This window comes from Plectrocnemia conspersa, unplaced genomic scaffold (genome assembly GCF_051122295.1).
Source record: "Plectrocnemia conspersa isolate PC_06_02 unplaced genomic scaffold, ASM5112229v1 ptg000005l, whole genome shotgun sequence".
NCBI lineage: Eukaryota > Metazoa > Arthropoda > Insecta > Trichoptera > Polycentropodidae > Plectrocnemia > Plectrocnemia conspersa.
This window is the reverse complement of record NW_028277169.1, coordinates 35094244-35104058: the sequence shown is the minus strand read 5'-3', so window position 1 is coordinate 35104058 and position 9815 is coordinate 35094244.

The window sequence follows — 9815 nt, the reverse complement described above, 5'->3', positions numbered from 1 at the left end:
TCGGGCCTGATTTAGTGTATGTATGGAATTTCTCGCGCAGTCAAAACCCACCTGACCTATCTTTTATCTCGGCACTAAATTACCGATAAATAAATAAAGTAGCGCAACAATGGCCGTAAAGCAATTAAACGCAAGCATAAAACGCAATTAACGGGACGCGCCCCTTTCCCTGAATCTAAAATTTATATCTACATTTTCTACCTGTGTTGCTTTTTATTATTATCATTCGAGGAGGAGGAAGTGGGTGTTCGCTTTGTTATGGATACGCGCAGAGCCGTATCTACGGTGGGGGCGAACGATCAGGCCGACAACCTTAATTAATGATTTTTTAGAAAGATTTTAATATCACGTTTATTAACTATACGTAGTTGGTATTACACATAAAACCACTGGATTTAAAACATATAGTTACAATAAAGTATAACCGATTACCTACGTCACGAATGAAGTGGAATTTCAGTTTAGACTACAGAGTCGCGTCAGATATTTATAGTAATTTATATGTATATCTAAAGGGGTGAGTCAAATCAAAACCTTAGTTTTTTCTCGTAATTTATTAAATGAAAAAGGTACGCAAGGACAAGGACTTTTAAAATTAATTATAGTTTTAGAACTTTCATTATCTCATGCTCAAAATACAAACTAACCCAACTCAGCTCTCATGAGAAAATAAACAATAAAAGCTGTCCCATTTCGCATATTGCTCCATAGTTTGTCTGTACTTCGATACCAAACTATGTTTTTCTTACCGATACTACAGACTTTTGATAATAAAATATTGGTTAAGGTTTATTCAAATCGAATTTTGATCAATAGGAGGGCGCAAAATCAATTATCACTTCTCAGAAGTCAAAAATTCACGTCAAAAGCAATAAAATCGTGTCGGCGCCGTTGCAGTGGGAACGCTCAGTAACGAGCGTTCCCACTGTGACGGCGTCGGCATGATTTTATTGCTTTTGACGTGGATTTTTGACTTCTAAAATTGATAATTGTTTTTTGCGCTCTTCTATTGGTTAAGATTCGGTTTAGGTATGCTTTCTTAATTTTACGTAATATTGATATAAAAAGTACTAATACGAACAATTCCATTTCGACGGCGACGGTAATATTTTATTGCTTTTGACGTAGACTTGAACTAAAAAAAATCATGTCATTAATTAAAATGAAAATAATAAATAATCGATTACTAACTGACCAACTTTTGCACCACCTGACAAAATCTGAAATGACGTTCCTGCCGCACTAAACGACTCGCCTATGCCTTTTGCTATCTAGCTCCCTAATACGCAGACATTGTACATTGATCTATTTAATATCAACAATTGTATGATTTATTTTACTTTTCTTTCTTACTACATATTTTTTTGTGTAATATTTATATTATATTTTTTGTGTTTTACAAAAATTTTTATTCTATTAATTTATATTTATGTAATTCCGCATAAGTAATATATAACTCATTCTGCAGTTACAATTTTATACAAATTTAATACATATTTCGAGTGCTGTAACCCTTTGACGGGTGTGACTTCGCAGCCAGTAAGACGCATGTGAAAACTAGTGAGAATTTTATTAGATTATATTACATATTGCGACAGACTATGATGGGCAAGATGTTTTCTTGGAACGGTGCTATTTGTCTTCCGGTGATATATTGTTTCCCGTGACTGTTTCGTAACAAAGAAATATTCTTTCAATGCACCTCAGAATCCTTGCATGTTATTTATGGGGAACCCTTTAGTTCTAGTCATAACGAGAGCCTTTGTATGAACACACTATTATCTAGTTTATCCTTATTGATAAATAATCACATTGGTTAGAGTAATTAACGCGAGTTTCAAGAAGAATATTTTCCACAATTTAGAAAAATATAATATTTATTATCAAATTCTTAAAAATAAATTAGAAAAATAAGAAGCATGTTAAAGAAAAACTAAACTATTTTTTTACTAACTCAATTTTATTTCATTAAAGTTGATATTTTTTATTAAAATATTCTTTAATTTCTTTGCAATTATATCTAGCTGTTTTAAATGCAATTTATTTTTTTCTTAATTTAAATTTATAACTGAATTTACCATTAGTATTGTTTTTTGGTTACCATTATTAATTCATATTTTATTAAAATAGTTATAGGCTAAGTTTTAGTGTTTTACCAGATGTATATGTCATGAGCATCGAAAGGCAAATTTAACAAATTTTTATGTAGTTTTTTTCTAAATTTAAATTTATTTTGATTACCATTATTCGTTCATGTTTTGGTTAAATTTAACTAAAAATATAATGTATTACTTTTTATTACCATTTTCGCGCATTGGAAAAACTTGTAAGGTCACAATCATTTCGTGATTTTTTTTCTAGTATATAATGCATAATTTTATTTTTTGTATGTAGTAATAATACCATGTATTGTTATTTTTCCCATATTTAAATAAATAAATATTAAGATGAAATGTATACTAAAAGCTTAAAGCAGTATAGAAAATGTTAAACAAATACTTCAAATCAAAACCTAAAGGTTTATATTTTTATTCATAAAATTCAATTTTAATTAATCAAAACACATACATTTATTTTAACCTGCAATTAATTCTGAACTATATATGAAGAGATCTAGGTAACAATAAAGGCAATCTAATAGATCAAGACAACGACTTTCGTCTACTGAAGAAGTTGTAGCAGCCTTTTGCAAACTAGGACAAAGAATCATCTGTATCGAGTAGTAACATAATAGGTAAACATGCTAAAAAAATAACTTGTGTAATTTTACGAATGCGAATCTTATGACAATTTTGAACATACTTTTACATTCCATTTGTTTTTTAGTTAAAGTTGTTTTATTGTTATCAGACTAACTTATTTTTATCTAGAAGATAATTTGTTACGGTTTTTGGCAGTTTTATTTTAGTCATCTAAAAGGTTCTGTTTGCATAAAAAAAATGTTGACTAAAGAATTTTCGATAGCGACATAGATATATAATGTCATCTAAGAGGAAGAAGCTTTTAAAATATTTATTTAACTTATGTGGTATGTTTAATAATACATAAGAACGATTATGAAATAAGCGCTAATGCGTACTAATTGAAATGCCAACCGTTCGGGTCGCACCCTCGCAGCTTGGTGCCTCATTGACCGAAGTTTATGTAGTGTCGAAAAAAGCGTTTATCCGATTGAGACGGGCAGAAGAGTTGCATAAGTCATGCGATCGGCACCGGAGCAGGTAGGGCAGGGCGTCCGCGCAGATCGCAGACGCAGATCAGACGGCGAAATTTACGAGCGTCTTCTATTGTCACTTCGTCATATTCATTAGAGTCGTCGACGGGACGAAGCCACCCAGTACGCATCGATAATGACGCGTACGAGATCTTAAACAGGAAACAAATACCTCTCGAGAGCGAGGCATAATTAAAAGGGAATCCATAAAACATGGACAATAAAGCCGAACGCCATAAATCAGAGGGCTCAAAACTAGTTTGGTCTCGTTAAAAAGATCAAACACAACACTCACGGTCGAAAAGAAAGAAAGGTCTAATGCGATAGACGTGCGAATCGAGATGCTCGATAAAAAGGTCTCCGTCTCTTTCTCCCGTTCGAAGCCGGGGCGAGACGGCGCGAGCGTTCATTCATGGAGCGGATCGCGTATCCACCTCTCGTATATGCACCTGACCATGAGACGATGAGAAGATTTCCGAGGCTCGAAATTCCAATTTATTTATGGTGTCGGCCCTTTCTTTTTTCCCGATGACAATATTTGTACGGACAGTATGGAAACACGAATCGATAGACGGCGCGTAAAAAAACGTGTCGAATCGCCACGGATCCTTCGGATTTTTCTATACCTCAACAATTCCACGGTGTCGGATAATCGAGAGCCAGGTGAGCGATATTCGACGTTACCGAATTATAAATAATAGACTCGGATGACGAGGCGGTTTATTATTCGTTTCGATATTCATAGCTGGATCGTCGATACGATTATTGTATCGACGGTCGGCCGAAGCGAGCATTCGCTACCCTCCTAATCAAAAATAGTCCAAGAGAACAAACAATGCTATTATTTTGTGGACGTGTTTATGAAAAAATATCTTAACCCAACTCAAATCGCAACAGAAGCTTAGAAAATACGCTAGTAATGCTCGTCGTTCGATAATAAAATATATCGCGAATAATCAAAATGTGACTAATTCTTAGATAATAATATCTAAATAAAGAGAGACTTAAAATCACTACAAGCGTACCATTAGATCATCAGCGACGTCATTTCAGAGGACAACAATTATCGTTTTTTTTTAATATTTCGATATTATTAAGATGACATGCATTTTTCAGTCCAAATTCCCTGATTAAAATCCATGTCAAAAGCAATAAAATTGTACCATCGTCATCGCGGTGAAAACACTAGTTTATCTAGCGTTTGTATTAAAACTTTTTAAAGCAATATTACCACTTAAAATTAGTGAGAATTTAATTAAGCATATTTAAACTGAATTTTTACCAATGGAAGAACGCAAAAAAACACTTTCCCAAAAGTCGAAAATTTACGGCAAAAGCAATAAAGTTATTACTCTTTGCTTATTGATTCTGCAAAATCATGTCTCAAAATCATGTCAAATAAAATGCTTTGTCCTGATCTGCAAAGGCTACAACTTCTTCGGTGGATGAAAATCATTTTGTGGTTTAAAAATATAAGTAATTCTGATGAAGCTGGATCTATTAGATATTAGGTCTCTTCACAAAAGTATGTAGAAGCTACAGATTAAAATCGGGTTTAAAAAAAATTTAATCTAATGAATAAATAAATACACTTTAAGGTTTTGATTTATAGTATTTGTCTAACCTTTTCTTTATTGTAATGTATATTTAGTATACATGTTATACATTATTTAAATTAAATTAAAACCTAAGCTAACAGATTACCTCAATGCGTTTGTATTATTAAAATAACAATACACCTTATTATTATTACACATAAAAAATAAAATAATATAATAGAAAAAATCACGAAATAATACAATTTATTTTAATTAAATTAAGTCTATCGTAACCTTACAAGTTATACCAATGCAAAAATTGTTTTAAATAGTAGTTCATAGTATTATTAGTAAAATACTAACAAAAAAAATAGTAGAGGGAAAATCGACTAAAAATAATAAACTTAAATTTGGTAATCAGCTACATAATTATGAAATTAGATCTGATATCTGATCGATAACACATCACTCAAACATGTTCTGTGAAGTTTGGCACAATTTTTTTAAACTATATTGCATTTAAAACAATGATTTACCAAAATAAACTAGGAATAATTTCAAAGATATATTTTTTTATAAATAATTCATACAACTTTAATCAAGTTAAATTAAGTTAATAATTATTACATATACAATATTACCATATAACTGTTATTTTTGCTTTCTTTTACTCTACTTTTGAAATTAAAAAAAATTCTAAATATATTCGTATTAAATTTATTAGTTTAATGTAACAAATTGTAACCCCAAAATTACGTAAATATAAATAAATAATATTATAAAATACAAAAAAAAAAATATTCAAAATATATATACTCAATAAAATACGTTGTAAGAAAGAAAAGAAAAGTAAGTCATAAAATCGCTTTAAGGATCTGGATAGCCAAAGGCCTCGAGCATTCGTGAGCAATCGTTTATTCCGGTAGATTTTTCAGATCAAGCAAAAGTTGGCTAGTTAGTGGTCGATTTTTTTAAATATTTCTAATTCATTAAAATATGAGAGTATTTTATTAAATGACATGCACTTTTCTAGAATCTTTTCTCTATTTAAAATCCACATCAAAAGCAATAAAATCGTGCCGTCGCCGTCGCAGTGGAAACGCTCGGTTATGTAGCGTTCATATTAAGACTTTTCATAACAATTTTATGACTCACAATAAGTGAGAATCGAATTAAGAAAGCATATCTAAACCGAATTTCGACTAATAGGAGAGCGCAGATTATTCTTTCTCAGAAGGATAATCTGTGAAACGTATCCAAATATGAATAATAACCAAATATCCTCTTATAAAGCTATCTCAAGAATATTACCTGAACTTTTTCGACTAAAAAGAAGTATTTGGTTATTGCCCCATCGTACAAGAGGTAGTATTGAAAACTGTTACACATAAATATACCAATAAATCTAGCGATAAAGGCAATAATAAAAAAGTGCTCTTATATCGAAGACACTGTTCAGAAGATAACTTTTATGAAGTACTATTACATACTATTTTAAGAAAATATTATCGCTATATACCTAGGTATAATGAGAAATCGGTGGCGAAGCCGGCGCGAATAAGTTGAAGTTTCCTCGTTAAATTTATGACCGACAGGAGAGAGTAACATAAAAGCTCCGCTGGGATCGCAAGTTTGTTCCTCCTCGGGTCGATACTCCTTCCAATTAATCGTCAAAATAAAAAAAATCAGGCAAGTCATATCTATCGGTCTGATGTATACGTTCGGCCATCGTTATATATTGTCTTGAGTCGGGATATTAATTAGAATTTATGGGCGGGCCGAGGGCATTTGCATATGTCACATCTCGTGAGGTGTCATAATTGGTACCCCCATATATTACGCCGGCTAACGATCGGCCTCAATAACGAATGTATTAACCTAGGGTTGCCATATCATTTTTTCCATCGCTTGTAATTTTAACCTATTTTTAAACATAACTTTAGTACTCAAACGCTACAATCTAAGCAGCTGGCGAAAGCGCAAATATTTTATTTGCATTTAATTTCATTAGAATAAATATATATCTACGGGTGAAAATGTATTTAAATAAGATTTCACTTAAACACCTAAAAAATAACTTCACTGGTGATTGATATTCACGGGTTCTAGAACTACTAAAATATACTTTAAACATATATTATGTTTTTATATTTACGTTCTATCTCAACATTTCGCCAAAAATATTTTTCAGCATTATCCGGAAAATTAATTTTAGTATACAATTTCTAAATATTTAAATTAATGCATAGTATTTAAATTAAAGCTCATCTTCTTATTTAACAAATGAAGTAGTTAATAGATAAGCTATACATTTTTTTATGATAAAATATGCTAGAATGTACTTTATGGAAAATATTGTGGTTACTAAATACCAACAGCTTGTTGTAGAAATGACTAGTATAATGTTACCTTCACATTTATATGTAATATAATTAAAATCATACCTATAATATAAAATAAAATACTATTTACATTTATAAGATTTATTAAAAGGCACAAACTATTAAACTGTGAGTTCTGGCGAATTAAATTTTGTAGAAACTATTCAACGTTTTTAATCTGGCAAATTTTTAATCTTTTTTAATGAGTATATAATTATTAATTTATATTTTTCAAGACAAAGTAGCGTATTTTAATATTTTATATTTTTAGCTACGAGACAATAACATTTTTTTTAATTAACCCTTTAAATGCCAGTGACTAATTAGCGAGTCACTCTTCACGCGCCAGTATCTTTCTAAAAATAAATATGAAATACTTGATTTACTGATAAATAAATCTTTAGTAATTAATTAACTTGCTTTAAAAATAATAATTTGTACAACAAAAAATAATCAACAATTGACTCAATTGACTGGTGAGTTGCTCGCGTCTAAGTGAAGTTAAAATTAAAATAATAATTTACTAAAAATTAAATCAATGTAAATAATACTTTATAGTATTCTTAACACAAAACTAATAATACTAAATAAAAATCCTTAGTTTTTTGCTGTTGGCGAATAATACATATTTTTTATTCAAAATAAATATGTTAAAAAAAAATGTTTTTTTGTGATTTAATTAAAAATATTAAGCAATAAAATAAATTGCAAAAAAAATTATATGTAAAAAAATAAAACATAAATATTATATAAAAATTAAAAACTAAAGCACAATATTGCTGTGTTAATCTTAAAAGAGTGACCAATTTTTTTGTATATTTAAATAAGTCCTAGATTTTGAATCGTATCGATTGAAACCTGGCAACCCTAATTAACCGGCCGAGAGTGATGCCACACATGCTATCGCGGTAACTTTAGGAGGCACCGCTCTCTCAGGTAGGTACTAACTAATGGCGACCACAAAAAACACAACGAGGGGTGATGATGTCTCAAAATATTTTCGATAAATTCGAAACGCTTTATACCTGTTTCTCGTCGGCGATCAATGGACTGAACAAACACGCGAGTGTGAAAGGTTAAATCGTTTTCATTGAGGCGGCGCAGCGGCGTACTGGAATTAGGAGGCGTTAAAACCCCATCGTCACAGTATGGGTCTTCAAAAACCAGAAGTTGATTCACCGACTCCTTTCAATGGATATATAGTATGTTATATACGAGAAGCGCTCATTTAATATTACTCGATTTTCGTAGCCAGTGTAGCACTAAACTTCAGTTCAAATGCTGGTATGAGAGGCACGTCTATGGTATAGTGGCAAAACTCGTAAACTTCACCATTGGGCTAAAATTATTGTACCTATCAGTAGATGAAAAGTGCACTTCTACTTTCATTACTAACCATATATTATATCTATGTATTATTAATACTTTTTAGCTGCTTGGTATATTAAAAATACTAGCAAATAGCAAAGTTTTGGGTGTCGCAACTTTTTATATAATTTATTATCTAAATTAAATAAGGATCATGTAATGAAAAAACTTGAATCTCTAATCTGACAATATAGTTTACTATTTTATTCGTATATTTTGTATAATACATATGTATATGTCTGATATAACATATTATCGAGTCGATATATTGATGTATGTTAGTATGAATATACAATACATTACCAGCGAATTTATATTTTCACTTGTATAATAAAATTTCACTAACTTAGAGTACGCTCAGGATAAAAATTCCGCTTTGTTATTGCTCAAAACAATTTCGCTTAGAATATTTAATTTTTTTATTTTAAAAGAAAATATATGTTTATTTAACATACATACATCTGAGCTAAGTTGGAAATTTCAACAGACAATTAAAAATATATTATATAATCGAAGAAACCAGACATTGATGTCATTAATTAAATATTTGCAAAATTCAAAATCTTTCACTAGTCAAAAAAATAATGAAGTCTTTAGCTATTCTTCAAAAGCAAAAAGATATAAAATGCGGAAAGAAATTATTCGCAGATTGTTTAATGGCTCGACGACTCTATTAAATCATTAGAATCCATTGAATAAATTAAAACATTATCATTGGCGCAACGATAAGAATAATAAATTTTTTAAGCCTTACAGAGAATAGTGTAAAAAAACCAACAACGTACGGATTAATGGAAAAATAATTAAAATATTTTAATCCACGGGTAAGAGAACGAATAACTTACAGTGTATATTTTAAGCATTGATATCAATGAACCCAGATATGCCCAAGAAATTTTGTTCTCTTAAAATTTAATTTATAAATAAAAAACAGTGGCACGAGTTTAGTGACCTACCCATGGGACAGTGGGCATATATGGGTTAAACCAATATCAACACAAAATTATTTAAAATAAATCACTAGAGAAGATCGAATTTCTGTGCCACACTGCACTTTAATGACGAATACCAGCGTTGACGAATCAGCGACTGTCCTTAAAAGAGAAAGCAAGACAACGAAGTACACGCTACATCGCTTCTCCCTCTCATATACATGTACACGCACACAATAACAAACCGGCGTCCTTATCCCGAACGTACTCTACATAGTTAAAATGTATAAAACAATTTATTTACTATTATATTGCATAGTATCAGTATTTAGTTGATATTTATTGTTATCTATATAAATATCGCAATCCTTTAAACCCAATT